Source organism: Amblyomma maculatum, chromosome 6, assembly GCF_055883805.1.
Source record: "Amblyomma maculatum isolate TAMU_Amacu chromosome 6, ASM5588380v1, whole genome shotgun sequence".
Classification (NCBI taxonomy): Eukaryota; Metazoa; Arthropoda; class Arachnida; order Ixodida; family Ixodidae; genus Amblyomma; species Amblyomma maculatum.
This window is the reverse complement of record NC_139349.1, coordinates 165453331-165474055: the sequence shown is the minus strand read 5'-3', so window position 1 is coordinate 165474055 and position 20725 is coordinate 165453331.

The window sequence follows — 20725 nt, the reverse complement described above, 5'->3', positions numbered from 1 at the left end:
TCTGACACTAATAGGTTTATCATAAGCAGGTTTGACCGGGCAAATGGAAAAGGTGGTGGTGTTTTACTCGCCATAAATAAATGTATCCACTCTGCTCCGATTGATTCTAACTAAAATATAGAAATAGTGTGCGCGAAGTGTTTCAACTCCTCTAGCAGTTTCCTTATCGGAGTCTGTTATCGTGCGCCCGATTGCAGCACTACCTTCGTGGAAGTGTTTCAGCTCCTCTGGCAGTTTCCTTTTTGGAGTTTGTTATCGTGCGCCCGATTGCAACAGTACCTTCGTGGAAGACCTTCACTTTAGTATTGCCATGGCGATGCAGTGGTCGAATGCTGATAGCATACATCTCCTCGGTGATTTCCACTACCCGTTAATCAACTTGCCCGACTCATCACCTTCTTTTCGTTCTTCGGCTGCATTCGTTAACCTTACTTTAGACTTCAACCTGTCTCAAGTAATCAGACAGCCCACCCAGGCTTTCAATATTTGGGACCTTGTCCTCATCTATGATCTTAACACAATATGATTAGTATGATACTTTGATGGCTTTAGCGATCATAAGCTCTTGCAATTTACAGTTAAAATTTTGTCATCATTTCCAGGTGTAATAACTAAAAAAATGATATTCCAATAAAGCAAACTATGACGACATGAATAAGGAGCTAGGGTTTTTTAGGGAACCCACGGTTTACTAGGTCTGTTCGAAAACTATGGAATAAAAAAAAAAACCTTGTATCAAAATGCAAAGAGTACGTCCAATATATCTGTTAAGCAATAATACAGAGATTGTGACAATACGGCTCTGCAATATCTACCGCTAAAGATAAATATTATTTCAACGACTTACCTTCTATGCTTAAAACAAATCCAAATAAATTCTGAAAAGCGATATCTCCTGATTGCGGCATCGTTACACGGTGATGATGACATTCTTACCGACAAAGGATACTCATCCGCATTTATTGCGTTCTTCTCGTTCATGTTCACCAAGGAAGATCATTCCAGCGTTCCTTTTGTAGAAGAAATAGATTACAGATATATGGAACCCATAAGTATCACTACCGACGCCATCGCTCAACTCACTACAAACATTAAAACTTCAACGTCTGCAGGCATCGATAACATCACTGCAAAAATTTTAAGAAATACTATTTCTATTTCCAGCCGAATCCTTTGTCAAATCTTCCAACAGTCACTCTCTTCCAGACAGCTACCAGCTGGCTGAAATATTGCCGCGGTTATTCCAATTCATAAAACAGGATCATAACCTTACCTGGCAGTTACCATCCAATTTCACTAACTTGCATATGCTGTAAGCTGCTTGGACAAATAATTGCTTTTAACATTTACTGCCATTTAGAGTCTAATAATGTTTTCTTCGTTAATCTACAAGGTTGTTTTTCATGCGAAACGCTATTGCTTGAATTTACTACTGACCTGACTTGACTGACGATAAAGCGCACGGGAAGACACACACAAGAGAAGAAGACACAGGACAAGCGCTAACTCACATCTAGGTTTATTTGCAGCAATAACAGCAAATATATGCTGAAAAGGGGTCATGCGCAGTACATAACAATCACATAAAGACAGAGAAAAAATATAAGGAATATTACAAAACATGATCAAGGAAAATCACAAAACCCGATCAAGAAAACTGATCTCTGCCTTCCAGAGCCGCACCGACGTATCGCTGACACACCTATCTCCCCTTTTCCCTATATGGAATGCCTCCAAAAGCTCACGCGCTGTCTTATCACGGCCTCTGCCCAGAATCTTAATGTCAGCCAGTCGCGGCTCGCACGCAGTGCAGTTCGCGCAATGCGCTGCCAAATTTGTCCCTCCACTCCTTAAAGCCCGCAAATGATCCCCTGCTCGATCATTAACACAGCGCCCGGTATGGCCAATGTAGGCCTTCCCACAGATCAGCGGGATCTCATATACGACCCCCATGCAGCAGTCGACAAACCGCTTAGCATGTTTTTTCTCACAACCGCTCGGTTTTCCAACACGCGAAATGCGTGAGCAAAGTCCAGCGCCACTAGAGTGAAGGCTAAAGCGGCTGCCTTGTGCAAAGACTTGGTTCTCGACAGGTTAGGAAATGATATTGTTAGTACTAGGTGCAATGCCCTCTCAGTGTTTTTTACGGCTAAAACACATAAGCTGAATGTGCCTTTTAGGTCTGTTGTTAGTGAAAATGGTACTTGGCAGCATGTATTAAGCAAATACCTTCAGAAGCATTTAAATTTACTGCAGTTTCAAGACCACTTTTTAACGAAGAATTCGAATGAAGTGGTGAGCTTTCTCGAGGATAATACGTCGATTGGCTATGTATTCTCTGTAGACGTGGAAGATTTATATTATTCGGTGTCTCATGCTGCCCTGTTCGTTGCTGTGAGAGATGCTATTGAAGAAAGTGGGGTTGTGCAATTTCAGAACTCTAGTGGTCTAACAGTGGATAATTTTATACGTGTGCTTGAGTTTTATATTGGTGTTACGTTTATCTCTTTTGAGAACAGATTTTATCGCCAGAAACAAGGGATATGTATTGGTTCTTGTGTTGCCCCGGTTCTTTGTAATGTGTTTTTAGCTTTTGTTGACCGCGCCCTTGAGCAGACCTTTAATGGGAAAGGTGTGCTAAAGGTATTTCGGTACGTGGATGATTTTCTGATTGTTCTTAACAAGCTACCAAACTCGACGAACACTGACGCGGTGGGTGGGATTTTGGACAACTTTCGGCAGAATGGGAGAGGTCTGGTTTTCACTCATGAACTCCCTTCACAGGGTTCATTGCAGTTTTTAGATATTAACATTACTTTAAGGAATGGTCATGTTTGTTGGTTGTACGCTCCGCGGGCAAAGAAAAAAAGTTTGCCCTACTCTTCGGCACATTCTAAAACTGTTAAAAGAGCTATCGCTAGCCAATGCTTAGGGTCTGCCCTCATGAAGTCGTGCCCGCATGCTGTGCAGTCGAGTTTTAATAGGCAAATACAGCGGTTGCTGTCTGCTGGTTACCCCTGCGCGGTCATTATGTCGGTGACGGAAGCCCTGCTCCGGAAAACCAAGCGAGCCATGTTTGGGAAGAAAACTGCTCCGGTGAGAAATACGGCTAAACCTGTTGTGGTACCGTATATGCATAAGGTTGCGCACCACGTGAAGAAAGTGGCGAACAGACATGGCGTGCCGGTGGTGTTCTCCGCTCCGAAGAAGATGGCGGAGCTTTGCTCACGCATTTCGCGTGTTGGAAAACCGAGCGGTTGTGAGAAAAAACATGCTAAGCGGTTTGTCGACTGCTGCATGGGGGTCGTATATGAGATCCCGCTGACCTGTGGGAAGGCTACATTGGCCAGACCGGGCACTGTGTTAATGATCGAGCAAGGGATCATTTGCGGGCTTTGAGGAGTGGAGGGACAAATTTGGCAGCGCATTGCGCGAACTGCACTGCGTGCGAGCCGCGACTGGCTGACATTAAGAGTCTGGGCAGAGGCCGTGATAAGACAGCGCGTGAGCTTTTGGAGGCATTCCATATCGGGAAAAGGGGAGATAGGTGTGTCAGCGATACGTCGGTGCGGCTCTGGAAGGCAGAGATCAGTTTTCTTGATCGGGTTTTGTGATTTTCCTTGATCATGTTTTGTAATATTCGTTATATTTTTTCTCTGTCTTTATGTGATTGTTATGTACTGCGCATGACCCCTTTTCAGCATATATTTGCTGTTATTGCTGCAAATAAACCAGATGTGAGTTAGCGCTTGTCCTGTGTCTTCTTCTCTTGTGTGTGTCTTCCCGTGCGCTTTTTCTTCAGTCAAGGTGCAATGCACCATCTAGCCCAACATCAAGTTTTGTTATACTACTGACCTGCATTTGAATATGGACGTTAGCTTTCAGACTGAATGCATCTTTCTTGATTTTTCGAAAGCATTTGACCATGTAGCTCATCGCCGTCTGATATCTAAACTTTCTGATTTACATTCATTCATTCATTCATTCATTCATTCATTCATTCATACTGTCAGCCCTGGGCGGGCTATTACAGGAGTGGATATCAAACTTGAAACAGAAAAAGAACACATCAAAGAAACACTGAGATCAACACTAAATTTCATACATAATTGTGTTTGCCACTTGAACAAAACAAAAACATTGTCATAGAAATCAAGCAGAACATAAAACATTGTGCAGTTTATCTAAAAATTCGCTAAGTGATTGTGACGTGACAACGGAGTTTGGTAACATATTCCATTCCTTAATGGCTCTCGGGAAAAAACTAAATTTAAAGCAATCATTTCTGACAGGCGGGATTGGGATGTACAAACTGGGACGATGGCGTGATGTTTCCCCTGTTTTAATTTCAAAGTATTTTGTTTGATCGATTTTCAAGTAGTGGTTAGCGATCTGGAAAAGAAATTTGAGTCTGTCGCATTTGGTTCTAATGTCAAGTGTTTGCAAATCAGCAGATTTACACAAAGAAGTTGGAGAATCAGAATAACGATTCCTATTAAATATAAACCTTGCTCCGAGACGCTGGATTCTTTCCAGCTTAGAACAGTTGGAAGCAGTGTACGGGTCCCAGACAACTTTTGCATATTCGAGGATAGGCCTAACTAAGCTTTTGAAAACCAGACTTTTTATTTCAGGAGTTGCACTGCACATATTGCGTCTCAAGCTCCAGAGTGCCTTGGAAGCCTTAATACATACATTATCTATGTGTGAATTCCAGCGTAAGTCAGATGTGAGTGTTACTCCAAGGTATTTAAAATTACTTACTCTAGTTAGTAATCTACCATTAATGCTGTAACTGTAATCAAGGACAGTTTTCTTTCTTGTAATGGTCATAAAAACTGTTTTGTTTGAATTTAATACCATCTGCCACACCTTACACCATTCATGTATTTTCTGCAGGTTTTGATTGACTTCTGCCTGATCTTCTGGAGTATTAATTTGTTTATAAACGATGCAGTCATCTGCATACAGTCTAACTGGAACGCTCAAACTAACAGGCAAGTCGTTGATGAAGATCAAAAACAAGAGAGGGCCCAGAACGCTGCCCTGGGGAACACCGGAATCGACTGGCATGATGTTGGATTTATACTCTTGAACCTGAACATACTGTACTCTAGACGAAAGATATGACCTGAACCACTTAGTTATAGTTTCATTTTTAAATATGGCGCTGATTTTTAGTAATAGTTTAGGGTGCGAAACCTTATCAAGCGCCTTTGCAAAGTCCAAAATTACGATGTCTGTTTGCATGTGGGAATTAATTGACTGGGAAAGATCATGTACAGTTTCCGTGAGTTGTGTGATGGTAGAAAGCCCCTTGCGGAATCCATGCTGGTTTACAAATAGGTTATTGTTACTCTCAAGAAAAGTTGATAAGTGAGCGTACATAATATGTTCGAGCAACTTGGAACACGTGCTAATGAGGGAAATGGGTCTATAATTTTCAACGTTAGAAGTGGGACCATTTTTATGCACAGGCACTATTTTCGCACATTTCCAGGCAACGGGAACACAACTAATATCGACAGACGATTGAAAGATTTTGGTAAGAAATTTAGAATTCCACTCTGCATATCTATATAAGAATTCATTCGGGATACCGTCCGGTCCTGAGTGAGTTCTTTTTTGTGTTGATATTCAAAAGGAGTTTGAGAACTCCTTCTTCACTTATTTCTAAATCTGGTATAGGAGGGCAACCTGGAGGCTCAAAAAACGGTGATTCGCCGTCATCTTCAGTGAAAACAGATGCAAAAAATGAATTAAAACTTTCGGCCCTCTGGGGGCTCTCTTCTCCATTAGAATGGTGAGATTTACCGCCGCCATTTATATATCGCCAGAACTTACTGGGCGCTTCAGTAAGAAATCTGGTGAGAGTCTGACTGTAAAAGGTATTTTTACTTTCTTTGAGGAGTCGCTTTAACTCTTGGCTCATACGACATATGGAGGTTTTTAATTCAGGGCTTGGGTATTGTGAGCATCTTTTTCGTTTCCTTTTGAGCTGTCGTTTTTTGTGAATAATGTCTCTATTAATCCAAGGATGCTTCCTTTTTGTTATTTTCGTGGTTTTAGGAATGAACATCTCAATTGATTTCGCTGTCATGTTTGCAAAAAAGTCCCACAACTTATCTGTGCCAAGTCCGTCTTGATATAAACACATGAATTCATCAAACGAGATTTCAAGGTAGTCCAGTAATCCGACATCATCAGCAGCCGCAAAATTCAAAACAGTCTTTCTGCAAGATTTGTGACATATTTCGTGAGTCATATTGAGCGACATAATCACCATTTTATGGTCAGACAATCCTTCTTCAACATCACAACTCAGCAAAAACTCTAGTAGACCAGATGACAAAAAGACAAGGTCTAGTATCGAGGATGTTGTCATACATACTCTCGTACTCTTTTCAACAATCTGAGTCAAACCATAGCAGTAGGCGAGTTCGATCAGATGTTCACTGCTAGCTGTATCAACTCTGCCGGGAGAAAGCAACATCCAATCAATTCCTGGCAAATTAAAATCACCTGTCAGAATAATATTGTCACCAAAGTGCACATTTAGGTCCAGTAACCTATTTAGGTTATCAAGCACGTCTATGGTTGAATTGGGAGCTCTGTAGAAAGCACCCACTAAGACAATACGACCATTCAGTCTGGTTTTAATCCATGCACTTTCTAAATCATCAAACCCTTCTATAACTGAGAATACTATATTACTCTTAACCAGTATTGCAACACCGCCACCCCTCCTTTCACGGTCTTTTCGTACTATGGAGTAGTTTGGGGGAGCAACTTCACAGTCTCTAATATCTTTATGTAGCCATGTCTCTGTGATTACCATAATATTGGGTTCATGTTCAAGGCATATACTTTCTATGGCGTCAACCTTGTTAAGCATGCTCCTAGCGTTCACATTTATAATTTTAAAGCAGACCGTCTTATGATTGTTTAGCCACTCATTGCTAGTGCTAGTGGCAACCTGGCATTTGAACCGCTGCTTGGTCTCCTCGTTCCATGCGTATAAGGTATTCTTGACTTTTAACTTATCAAAAATTAACTTAGCTTTCACGCCGTTCTTTCGTTCATCGGCACAGGAGTTCCAAAGGTTTTTTCGTATTTCCACAAGCCTTTTAGAAAAATCTTCATTTACACTAAAGTGAGTGCCTTTTAGGTTGAAACAGCTACTCATTATTTTCATCTTATCCCTAAAGTCAGTAAGTTTAATAATAATCGGACGGTCTCTACCTGGTTCCCTCTTTCCAAGTCGGTGAATCCTTTCAATAGTGTCCACCCTTTGTTTCAGAATTTTATCAAAGATGTCATTGTTTACTTTCTGTAGTAGGTCCTCTTCACTCTCTGATTCCTCCTCCTTGACTCCGCATACAATCAAGTTATTGCGCCGCGAGCGGTTTTCCAACTCATCAAGTTTTCTCGAAACTATAGTCATTTCTATTTCACATCTTTCAGCAAAAGTTTCTAGTTTCGAAAGCCTATCCCGAGACTCGTCAAAGGTTTGTAGCTTTTGTTCTATAGCAGACAGCCTGGATTGCATGTCCAGAATTCTTGCTTCAAACGATGTTTGGTTTTCCTGTATTTCGCTTAATTTGCTGATTTCAGTTCGAGAAGCAATTACTTGTTGAATCATTTCCATTGTATCCGGGCCAGGATTTTCCTCAACATCACTGGATAACTTCAGCAACAGGCCTACAATTGAGATACAATCACTAAAGCAAACCAGCAATGTGCGTGGACACGGCAACATGATCAAAAGAAGGCAGTTGCTAGGCAGCAATATTTTCGTCCACCAACGTGCACAAATAGTGGCACATCAGTTGACATTGTCACGACGGGGTTGCCGTGTCCACTGCTGATGGAAGGCGCAGGCGTACCTTTCATAGGCAAAATCCGGGCTGGAAGTGTGGATGACGTCGCTGTGCTCGAAGAGTGTGCGCAGAAGGCAGTGTCCACGTGCCACGACAGCAGCTTGCAGTGTGAAAAATGTACGCCCCCCGCGCACGGCAGTCGATAGGCATCGGCAGAAGCTGGGTGACGATTGAAGCCGCTGTCTGCGCTTACTGCACGGCCCAAGGCGATGGAAAAGAATCCGGTAAGTACCTGCACAAATAGTGGCACATCAGTTGACATTGTCACGACGGGGTTGCCGTGTCCACTACGATTAGATTCATGCACGTTGTCATGGCTCCGCAACTCTTTGACCCTTCGCCAACAGTTCACCGTTGTCAACAACGCTTCATCATCGTTTTCTTATGTTACACCAGGCGTACCATAAGGCATTGTTCTTGGTCCCTTACTTTTTCTAATCTATATCAATGATTTGCATAGTAACATGTCCTCGAACATCAGACTTTTTGCAGATGACTGCATTTTGTACCGCCCCATCGTTACTACAGATGGCCAACTCTCGCTTCAAAGGAACCTTCACATCATCAGCCAATGGTGTAAATATATGGCAGATGAGTCTAAATATATTAGGTGTCAAATAATTTCATTTAGCCGTAAGTGGCATCATATTATTTTCATTACCAACTTCACAACGCTACGATTACCCGTGCCTTAACATACAAAGACCGTGGCGTTCATCTTCCAGTTAACCTCAACTGGCCAGCTGCGCTAAGTGTTCTAAAACGCTAGGATATCTACGTCGAAATCTAAAAAAATCACCTTCTAAAGACCGCAGATTGGCCTCCCTAAGCCTTGTAAGTTCCCAACTCGAGTTCGCGTCATCTGTTTGGAGCCCTCATCAACAGTACTTAACTAATATGATTGAAGCTATTCAGAATCATGCCGCAAGATTTATATCCAGAAACCAATACCGCGGCGCAATTATAACACAAATAAAACTTGACGTTAACTTTGAATCATATGTATTCGTCGTTCTGTCTCTCTTCTTTGCTTACTTCATAGACATGTGTACGGTACCCTCCTGTGTCCCCTTCCCCTCACTGCTCGTTCACGAATATCTCGATGGTTACATAACTAACTTAGTTTCACGTGAGTCATTGGTACTACCCGGACATTCAATTCATCTGCGCTGTCTTGGACCATATGAGTTTGGAATAATCTTCCTGGCTTTAACATTTCTATAGCTAACCGCGACACATTTCGTGACTCGTTTTTCAGTCATTACTCATGACACTATTATAAAACTTGCACATTGTTATCGCTGATTCCGATCAATTCTCACACTATCTTTTTTTTTCTGATACTTACGCAGTTTGCCATTTTAATTTACATTTCTCCGCTCTGTTTTATAGCATATCTTTTAGGCAGAATTTGGCGTCTACTATTTCGTTCCTGTGCTGTATTTTCGCATGTTAAGTTTTTGTATTACACTCTATTTTTGAATTGTTTGTCAGCTGTCATTTTATTTCATTGCCTCTGTGTTTCGTTGGTGTCTAATTTTCAGGTTTATTTCTATTCTGTATCAATGTGTCCACATTTGTCGCCCCCTTACTCACTGCTCCCCATTGAGGCCTGTAAAGTATGTTGAATAAATAATTAAATGCTTGTAAAATATGTCACAAAATACCACATATGAAAGTACGCTTCAAGCATACTTCGAATACGTGAAAATACATATGGGCTTTTACAATGTTGGGAATGAATTCAAGAGGTGCTTTTGTAGATATGAAATTATTTCGCCTGAAGTAAATTTCAAGTCTTTCTTGATATTCAATATATATTTTAATATTTGTCGAAAATGCAAGACTTGAAAGTACATTGCGTACTTTCAAATACGTGAAAAATACATGTGTTTCTAGCATATTGGGAATGTATTCACAATGTACTTTTGTAAATAAGAAATTAATTCGTGTAAAATGCACTTCGAGTATTTCTTTACACTGAGACCTATTCTTAAAATGTGCGCTGACTCCTTCAGCTCTAATCTCTGCAGCGTCTAACTTGAATAACAACGGTATGCTGCTCTAAACTCGTGCTGGCATGGCATCCCCAGGAACAAGACGCTAAGAACGGTTGAGGAACAAGTATCAGATACATGAATCTCATAGCTAGCGCCACAAACATTTTCGCCATGAACGACATCTATTGCTACGCGATGCCCATTGCTCCCGTTAAGTGGCATGTAGTTTCCCCACACATGCATATAGATGGATGATTTATCGTGTAATGCCCGGGGCTAGCACAAGGCTAAAGATCTATTTTCGCCTGAAAATGCCTGTAATGTCAACTTGCTTAAAATTTGCCAGTCTTGGTAGCAAGGGGCATGAGAGCGGAGAAGACGTTGGCCTATAGGAACATTAATGAATAATAGCTTTTATTTCTTGTTAGCCAGCTCTGAAAATGCTTCGTGTTTATTTTATTACAGCAATAATAAATATATTTATTGTGCATTTTGAATGTATTCCAAGCATGCTAGATATTGCCGCGAACTGACACATTATTACTTTTGACACATTATTCGTATACTTCCTACCAGCACAAAAAAAAAAAAAAGGTCACGAGTACGGTAGCAATGCTTTGAAAGTAAATTGTCACTCTATTGTTGGAACATTTTTCATGCTTGCTTAACAAGCAGAACTTTATAAAGTCAATTTTCAATATGTTAGAGATACACTAAACCGGCAAACAAAGCTATTTTAACATATTTGAAAAAGTGTGTATTGTTGTACTCCTAGTATATTTATAATGAATTTATTCTACCTTTTAATTAAAGGGGCAAAAAATAAGAAATAAATGTGAAATAAATACAATACATTTCAAATACATTTTAACACGTCCTTTTGTTTTCTATAAGGTATATGTCACGTGATATTAAGGTGGTATAAGGCTTCGAAGAAGAAAAAAATAGTAAAATTGCTCGGCGCCGATCACATGTGACTATCTTCGTCAGGTTCGTTAGCAACAGCGGCGGCTCTAAGACCATCGCGTTCCTTTCTAAGAGTGAATGAAAGAAGGTGTTTGCATGGGATTACAAAACTCGCTTCCGTTGGTTTGAAACAAAATCCTAGCAGTCGTTAGTGGGACGAAAGGCTTGTTAGCTCGTTGAAAATTTGCTCTTCCAGAACTGGGCCTGTCTCTTTTTTTTTCTTTTTTTTTTTAGGGGGCGGGGGGAGCATTTAAGAAAACAAGATGACAATTCGCATGGGTTTTACATCATTTCTCACGTTTGTGATTTTCAGCGAAGCCTTTTTTGTGTGTGTTGTGTTCCTCTGACAAAACTGGGAGAACAGGGCCTCGTGAGTTCCAGAAATTGGTGACTTATTTTACTGCTGATAATATTATTAAAAACTCAGGAAGGATTCACAGAGCAGAAACTTCCTTTGGCCTATGGCATTCTTTTTATTTTTTTTTGGGGGGGGGGAGCGGAAGGAGGGGGGTGTTGTTATAATAGCATTAATATCTAACAATGTTCAATTTGGGACAATTTGAAGCTTCAGTGGGAAAGAACTGTGGTCTTCATTATAAGATCCACTAATGAAGGAAGTGCCGTTGTGACGTCGCCAGACCAGAACTAACGCTTTCAAACTAGAAGTAAGAACTACATCTTTCGAAGTGCGGTCATTGCGTTTGTGTCGCTACCTCCAGCGACCATAAGAAAACATGTAAGCTCCAGCTACATGACCTGAAAAGATGTCTGGTTTTGTGCAGGCAGAGGGTACGTAATCGCAGCAGTAAAATAATGTACAGAACTCGTTCATGCCCCCCCCCCCCCCCCCACAATATAAACATACGTTCCTCGCACTTCTTTTGCGGGGATGCAAATTTTCACGCGTTATCATTAATGGCCCCATGTCGCATAAAAGCCGGTGTCGATATCAGCGTTAGCGTTCTTCCTGAATGGTGACTACGTGCCACCGACGGATTTGCACAGTGCGAGCACTCAGCTTATTCAATGTATGACACGCCGTACCCCCTTTTTTCATCTTTGTTCTCCTACTTTCACTTTCCCTCCCGGTCTCCTGTGAGAGTGGAGAAGATTTTAATCTCTACACTTTGCCAATGGAGAACTACGGCTCCCAAGAACAAGACGAATATATTTTGCAGACATGTGGTTTCTAGCGCTACCGCATTAAAAATAAGTTCACGATATAAGAGGACCCTGCAAAAATTTCTGAATACGGCTTGTAGACAAGCCCAAAAGTTAGATCGTGTTAAAGTCCTCTTCAACGTCGCCTCACTGTGCACCGTTGAACAAGAAATGACGTTAGAGAATGAGGTTTCACTTTTCTTCAACTTATTTTTTTAACTCGCACCTTCTTCGTGTAACGCCTCAACTAGAGTATCTGTTGAATAAAGCATTCTTGAAAAACATTTTAACATCATGTAGCAACAAAAGTGGTCGTATTCAATAAAGCTCACTGACCTGTTATTCTTGTATTAAAATATTATGCAGCGATCATCTTATGTCCGTTTACCAGAACAAATATTAAAAAATTTTAGTAAGTTAAAACCTATCCAGCTCGTATAGTCTACGATATACTCATATACGCGATGCGCAAAACGCCGACAACGCCGCCTGTCGCCAAAGCCGCAAAGCGTAGGCGGGCTCGGTCGGGCGCTGGTCATGTCAGCGTGTATGCGCGCGCGTCGTGTTTTTGTCTTTGGTAGCGGTTTAACATATATAACGCCGCTGTCAACCTTTAACAATGTCCTGGAAGAATTGCTGCGTAACTGGTTTTTCGAACACACATAAAACCTTCCCAGGAACACGTTTGTATAAGTTTCCAGCGATGCTTCACGAGAACGACCGCGGCCGTGAATCGTCGCTGTTCAATGCCGAAAGTAAGCAATCGCACCTAATGATATTTGTTCAGGTTAATGTCATTTTTTCGACGCGATGCTACACGACCAAAGCTAATGCCCTTTCCAAATTATGGTAACTGCGATTGATGTTGCGAATTAAGATAACTGCGATGTAAACGAAAGCGGCCTTTAAATTGATATTCATGCCTTGCATGCCTTGTAACCAACCTGTTGATTAGGACTCTCAGTTACGAAGTTAGCGGCAGTGTCGGCGGCGTTTGTTTACGAAAGGGCACGGAAGGTGCGCACGTCTGCGCTCGACTGCGAAACGCGTACGAGTTACAACAACATAAACTTTGCGCACTAAAGCAAATGTCAAGAGCAACACGTAAAATAGGCATTATCTAGTGTACTGTCCGACGGCGCTTTTATAGAACCTTCGAGTATCGCCCTACGGTCCACCATACTACAGCCCCGTTGACTCCAGTACGCTTTCGCCAGATCGTTCGCTCGGCGTGTTAAGGGCCGTCGAAAAATGCTCGAGCTTAGCCTCATCAAGAAAGAATACCGCAAATTCGTAACGCTTGCCACATCGGATGCCGCGAGCTTACCGCAACGACGCTGGCCGCGAAGCGGCCGACTACGGCGTTCCGGCCGTGTGCTAGGCCCTAGTCATCACTAGGCCTAAATGGTTTCGCATAAAAGCCGTAGCTGGACGTGCTCTGGAAATAGTAAATTTCCTATTCATAAAACTGCCTTACTATAAGTTCAATTGTCTAACAAATCGTCTTACAGTACACGGAAGCTGTAACTTCGGCGACGCCTTAGCAGCGGAGCTAGAGAGCGAAACCGGATGAGCTGCATCACACCGGCGGCAGCTGCTAAAAGCAGAAATTTGCTGGTATTGCGGTTGTCACTTCTTCCGAAATCTCGTTACAAAACAGCGCTCCTCCGTAAAGATAATTTTTTTTCCTCAAATTAAGCGGGTATTATTTAAGATGAACAGAGCATGCTTTTCTGAAGGCGGCGAAAAAAATCCGTTGTGTCGGCAACTCTACGCCGACAGACCGCGGCAGCAGAAGCGACCTGTTCCGCCCGCACTGAGTGCAGTGGCTACGGGTTGGCTGGCAGCGATGGGTGCCAGTTATTTTTTGTTTACGATGCTATTTAGCATATTTCACATAGATGACTGGCTGCAAAATTATAGGAGCAAAGTATACTATTTTATGCGGGTGACACTTTTGTAGTTTATTTTGGGTGTATCTTCTCACCGAGTGTCTGGTGTCGACAAAGCACATTTCCTCGTTGATCGCATTTGGATGAGTTCCACAAACTCATTCGATACCTAATGTCGTTTTCATCGAATATCATTATATATTCTCATGTAGCAGCAAACAAATATAATTTTGAACGAGCGTCATTCAATGGAAAAGGCATAAATTTGCCATCTGGCGGGGCTAAGTAATAACCATTTTTTAGTGTTTTCTGCTTGTCAGTGCACCTTCCGTGAACACTTCTTGTCTAAACTGGTCGCTTCCGCTAGCCGGGAAGATACAGTAAGAATTAAACTGGTGAAACGCTTAGCCGGAGCATCATTAGCGTGCACTGACATCGCACAACACGCGGTTACATTTTGCGTTTCGCCTCACCTAAACTCAGGCGGCGCGGTTGACTTCGGTCCCGATAACTCGATCCTCCTCAGTAGCTAGCTGAGCCACTACAGCGGGTAATGCCAATATGCATTTTCAAATTTTCCATGCGATTCATTTGAAGACCAAAGCCAGAGTTCCTGTTGTTTGGCAAGATTACGAAAGCATAATAGGTCGCTGCACTTGCTATTCAGACTAAGGGCTCTAGAGCTGATTACAAAGCGCGCTGTAATTCTGCAGTTGGGTGCGAGGGTAATACGAATGAAATAAACATAATACCGCAATAATAAAATAGGATATAAAATTTAAATCTGATATGCACTTGGCTAACCTGTGATGCAGCTTTTCAGATATTGCCTCTGCTGATATCTCACCCCCCCCCCCCCCATGAAAATATCTACCCACTCTGCCTTTCTGACGACGGAATGTATGAAATCCATGCTGTACAAGCAGTGGTAAAGTGCAAGCGAAAAAAAATCTGAACTCTTTCTGCAAGAGCCCAATATGCGCTATTTTTCTGATACTCAGAATGATGGTTTGCAAGCTTGCCGTCTTTTCCTACGGTCGCACCGGTACGAAACCGCTCGCAGTTTTGACGACGCTGCCTCAGTTTACTGTAGCAATATATTTCATGTAAACAAATCAAGCGTGTACCCTTAAGCAAAGAAAGAACATTGGTTCGTAGGTCAAAGAATAAACGAATTAGCGGGGCGTTGTAATGAAAGCGGGGCACTCAAAATGAGCTCCACTTCGTACGCAACCTTGTTGGCGCTCGGTAGCAGCAAACACTTGGTGCATATGGAGGCGATGTAGTCCTAGACGGCTGTGATATCGAACACATGCCCACTATTATACAGTGCGATCCTCTTGCGCACACTGTTACCGTGGAAGTACCCGAGACGCGCACAAACGGCAGATCGCACCCGCGCACCACGGCCACGCTTGCCACAGGAGGCCCGCCTCGGGTTCCGACGGCCGCCGCTACGCGGCTTTCAGTGGCGCCCCTATAGGCTCTGCGCATGGCGTATAGACGCACCGCCAAGTGAAAATGTTTGCAGTCCCCTATTCCGTTCACCTCGTTGTGGTGGCGCAAGGGTTAGGGCGATTGACGTTCGTGCCCAAGGATGTGGGATCGCATCCCAGCCGCTTCGCAGCATTTCGGTAGAGACGAAAAGCAAAGCGACCATGTGCTGTGCGATGTCAGTGCATATAAAGAGCCCCAAGTGGCCGAAATTTCCGGAGTCCTCCACCACGGAGTCTCTCATAGCCTGAGTCGCGTTTTGACGTCAAGTCCCATAATCCAAACCAGCCCAAACTCTATACATTTGGAATCAGCGCGGCGGTCAAACTTTTGGAAGGGGCTTTACGTAAGCATTTAGCCTTTTTAGATGCGGGTTGTTTATTATCTATAAACGGAGGCGGCCATGTTTCTCACCTAAAATTCTTAAACCGATTAGGAAAAGGTGACTTTTGGAACGTAATAGGAATAGGGGCGGTCGGAAAATTCTCTGCCCGCGCCTATTCCGTTCTTGGCGATTAGTATAATAATAATAATAATAATAATAATAATAATAATAATAATAATAATAATAATAATAATAATAATAATAATAATAATAATAATAATAATAATAATAATAATAATGAGAAGAATAATATTGATAATAATATAGTTATAATCATAATAATAATAACAACCCTTATAGGAGGAACATCGTGTCGAACATGATGACATGGGGGCCCGGAGTAAAGGCTGCATGTTGACAGCCTGACAAAGCCCTCGACCACGTACACGTTTTGGAAACAGCAAGGAAGGTCAAAATGAATACTTTTGTAGAACGAGAGAAAGAATATGGCTGGGCACAGTAGGAAGAAGGCATTGATCAAGGGTAGAGGGGGAGCCTTAGTTATGCATGTCCCCTTTCAAGAAAGGCGTGTCAGCATAGAACCTGCTTTAGGTGTTGACTCTAGTTTCTCCTGCTGCTGCCACTTTTTTTTTTCTTTTTCAAGCCCCGGAACCATCTGTTCCAGGCTGCTGAAAAATACATACCGAAGGAACATTTTTACACTCCTTAACCTTCTTTATCCCCCACCATCCTACCTCCCCCTCCGTAGCTTTTCTTCTTCGGAAGCAAAAGCGAAATTTTAAGACAAATCCACTTGTCGAAACGTTGGCTCGGCTTGCAAACGGAGGCTCCCCCTCTACCCTTGCTCAATGGTCTTTCATAAAATGAACACTTGTCATTATGACAAAAAAAAGGACATTATGGTGTCGCAGCGCTGGAAGACAATGATAAAGGACTAGGGACACACACAACTGCGCTGACAGTTGTGTGTGTCCTCAGCGCAGTTGTGTGTGTCCCTAGTCCTTTGTCCTTGTCTGCCAGCGCTGCGACACCATAATGTTTGATAACCACCACCAACTAGCCCAGCAGTATACCCTACAAACAAAAGGACGACAGCAGTACAAGCAATCATGGAGTATTACTTCGAGGAGAAATCTACGCCATCGTTAGAACAAAACTAAGCATATGGAAATGGCAATATTGGCATATATACCCCGCAGGGGTGGCGCAGTGGTTACAGCGCTCGACTACTCTTCCCAAGGATGCGGAATCAAATCCCGGCCTCGGCGGCCGCTTTTCGGTGGAGGGGAAAAGCAAGGCCCCGTGTGCTGTTTGATGTCAGTGCACATTAAAGAACCCCAGGTGGTCGAAATTTCTGGAGTTCGCCACTACGGCGTCTCTCATAGCCTGAGTCGCTTTTGGACGTTGAATCTTACAAAACCAAACCATTGGCATATTTAGATTATAGGACAAGTGAGTGAAAACAATGCAAACAAATAGCACTATCACAAAATATGTTTTTAAGGAACAAGAAGAAGATAAGAGAAAGAAAGGTCAAATGTGAGGTACTGATTTATTCGCCCAATATCTATTATGTGTGCTTTCTATTCTGCTGTGCATATCCATGGCTACTCATTTGCAGTACTGCCTTCACTGAATCAATTCTCTGTTCTTGATCAATTTTGTTACTTAATAATAATTTGGGACCATATATGTCCTAAATATTTGACACATGGTAGAGAGATAAGAGCACATAAATGGGAGTCTTGTAGAACACAATGAAAAATGAGAAATGGTTTAGGTGTGTACGCTAGCCTACTACAATTGAACTTGCGTGGTCGGAAGAAACTTGCCTTCGTCGAAACGTTGCCTAACAAGAAGCGCTTTCCCCAACCACCCAATATCGATGTCTGTGCTTGAATCTTGTCTTTTGTTAGGCTAATCTGCTAGAATGCCTTCCGATGTATGAAGTATCAGTAAAAAAATAGGAGAGTGGAAGAGGAAGAGCTACCTCTAGGCGCTCACAGACTGGGTCACCCGATGTTTACTGCATCATGAATGGAAAGAGGTGCTTAGTGATGTAAACAAGATGCGCCGATGCAATTGAAAGCTCAATTGGGTTGGTTTGGTTTGGTTCGTGGGGTTTAACGTCCCAAAGCGACTCAGGCTATGAGAGACGCCGTAGTGGAGGACTTCGAAAATTTCGACCACCTGGGGTTCTTTAACGTGCACTGACATCGCACCGCACACTCAATTAGTTTAATTATGATATTCGAGTGGAAAGATCCTCAGAGTATGATATTCGAGTGGTGAGATCCTCAGAAATGCCCAGATATGATTTGAGCGTGTTAGGGAGTGCGAAAAGAAAGGAAAGGGACAAATAGTGTGGACTTTAGGTTCCGAATCCCAGTTTATACGCTTCTATGAGACACAATTTTTTTTTCAGGCGAACTTTTATGAAGCATTCTTCATTAACATCGATTAAATACCTCATATTTTGAAGATTTTTATCATGCTGCCACAACTTTTAATGGCTTTCGGGAAGCTACTGCTTTACTGCTAGTAACTGATTGGACGAAGCCACCCGTTCTCGCCACAAAAGAGGACGTTACACGCCTATCCCTGTATCAAAGGTAGATGCAGAGGTAGCCGCTTACGCGGTAGCCTACACTTATTTCATGGAACTTGAATGGCATCTTCGACCATCACCTTAATACACCTGACCTTGGAGTGCACCTTCTTCTGCTTTGCGAAGGGAGACTTGAAACAACGCTGCTTTGTCATCTGTGGAACAGGTTACTTCTGCAAAGCAGTAGTCACTGCGTATTGGCATGGTCGACTGCCTTGCTTTTGACAAGTGTGGCACGGAGAAAACAACGGAGCGAGTCTTTTTCGAATGTCTGCATTTAGCGCGGGAAGACATACTCTGTGCTGTCCTCTAAATTGGGTTGACATTCTCGCTTTGTGAACGATATTAATAACTTCAAACCGCGTCCAATGTGGATGGTGCTCTCAAAGCATACAAATCACTTCTTCAATTCGGGAGGACGACGAGCTCATGCGACAGACTATTATTTGGCTGCACGCCTGTACTTGCTCCCCATACCATCTTTTTTTTTTTCCTTTTACAATCCCCCAGTGCGCGGTAGCCATGAGAAACAATAAATCTGGCTGCTTTCCTTCCCTGCAAAAAATTTCTGTGCGGACCAACGATATGGAATTATGCGAATATGGAGCCCATGAGGTAAGCAAAAATATATGGAAATTCATATCTTTTCCGTGTACATGTCCGGATGACCCAGCCACTGTAGCTATGCTAAAATTAGTATAACTAATCGTTTATTTAAATTGTTACTTTGATAAACGATCCTTTGCGATCATTTCGTTGTGAGCTCAGATGCGTTTGTTCTAACCAGCCATGGTGATACTATAACCTGCGTCGAGAAAATGGCTTTGTAGGCTAGTCGCGATGTCTATCGTGTATTATAGATATTTCTGCTCAACGTTCTCTAGATCAGCCTGAATCCCTGCACGTGAGTTTCAATACTGGTTACATTTTTACCGTCTACTAAACCTCCGTCGTGGTGGTGCAGTGGATCGAATCTCGGTGGCGGCAGCCGCTTTTAGATGTAGACGAGAAGAAAAGCGCCTGTGTGCTGTGCGATTTCAGTGCACGTTAAATAACCCCAGGTGGTCGAAATTTCTGGAGCCCTCCACTGCGGTGTCTCTGGTACACTGAGTCGCTTTGGGACGTTAAACCCCCTAAATCCAAATCCAATCAGTCCTCTACGAAGCGCTCATTGGCACTGATATGAGACTTTTCTGCTTGCCAGAAATATACATTTTCATGAAGGTCTAAATCCCAGAAATAAAAATGTATTCAAATAAAAATAATCACGGAATTCGTATGCTGCGTCAGCCGTTTCCTCGATCCTGTATTCTGAAAACGCTACTATGCACCTTAATCTTCGTGGCGATACAGAAAAATGCTCCTCCTTCATTCCCGTGCAGAGTGGAATGTATGTCAATATGCAACAGGGGGCACAACAATACAACGCTTCAGTTTTAGACCACCGCCAGCGATATCTCGTGTCACAGCATCCAGGAATGCATAATTTCGCAGAGGTTGCAAAACAACACCCTACAGTTCGGATAGACCTGTAGATGCCCTCGAATGAGGTACTCACGTTCATGGGATTGAAAGTGTTGAATTCCTAGTGATTTTTTAGACGTACAGGTAATTGCGCACACCGCTCACTGTTCTATCCCCCCCCCCCCCCCCCCCGCCGCCTCTTTACCCTACGCATAACGTCTCCTCGAGCCTGCACATGAACAGACGATAAATAGCAGGATTAAGATGAGGGTTTATTATCCAAGCGCCACAAAGACGACACAACCGGCAAGAAAGACAGGACAGGCCTGTTGTGTCTTCTTTGTTCCGCTTGTATAAGTATGCGAGCATGAACCAACCAGCCCCGCAACGCATTTTATTATCCAAGTTAGCGTTCAGTAAAGAGTTGCGCCGTTACTAAACAGTGTGCCTAATTATTTCAAGTAACATTAAAAAACAAAAGCACCGTGACTGTGCCATGTCGTCAGTAATAAAATCTGTCACCGTATATGAAGAATTTCTACAACGTAATAATGTGCGGAAATAATTAGCGGCTTATTGATTCAACTAGAAAACAATGGAACTCAATTCTCGTATGTGCCAAAACTGCAACCGAAAAGATTGGGCTGCAGTTCTCTTGAAGAATAATGCAGTTGCTTGATTCATTTATTTATTTATTTTTCAAAACCCCGCCAGATCCTAATGGAAGCCTATTCTTCCGGCCTTAATGTGAGCCCATCGCTCACGCGATATTGGCCGTTAGTCCTGAGAGGTGGCGTTGCGCAGCTGTAACTCTGGCAGTTAAGACAAAATTCATCCACGTTCACTCCCCCTCCCTGTCGACACAAGATGGAACCCCGGCTTCTTGGGACTAATGTGCCACTGTCGTCTACATT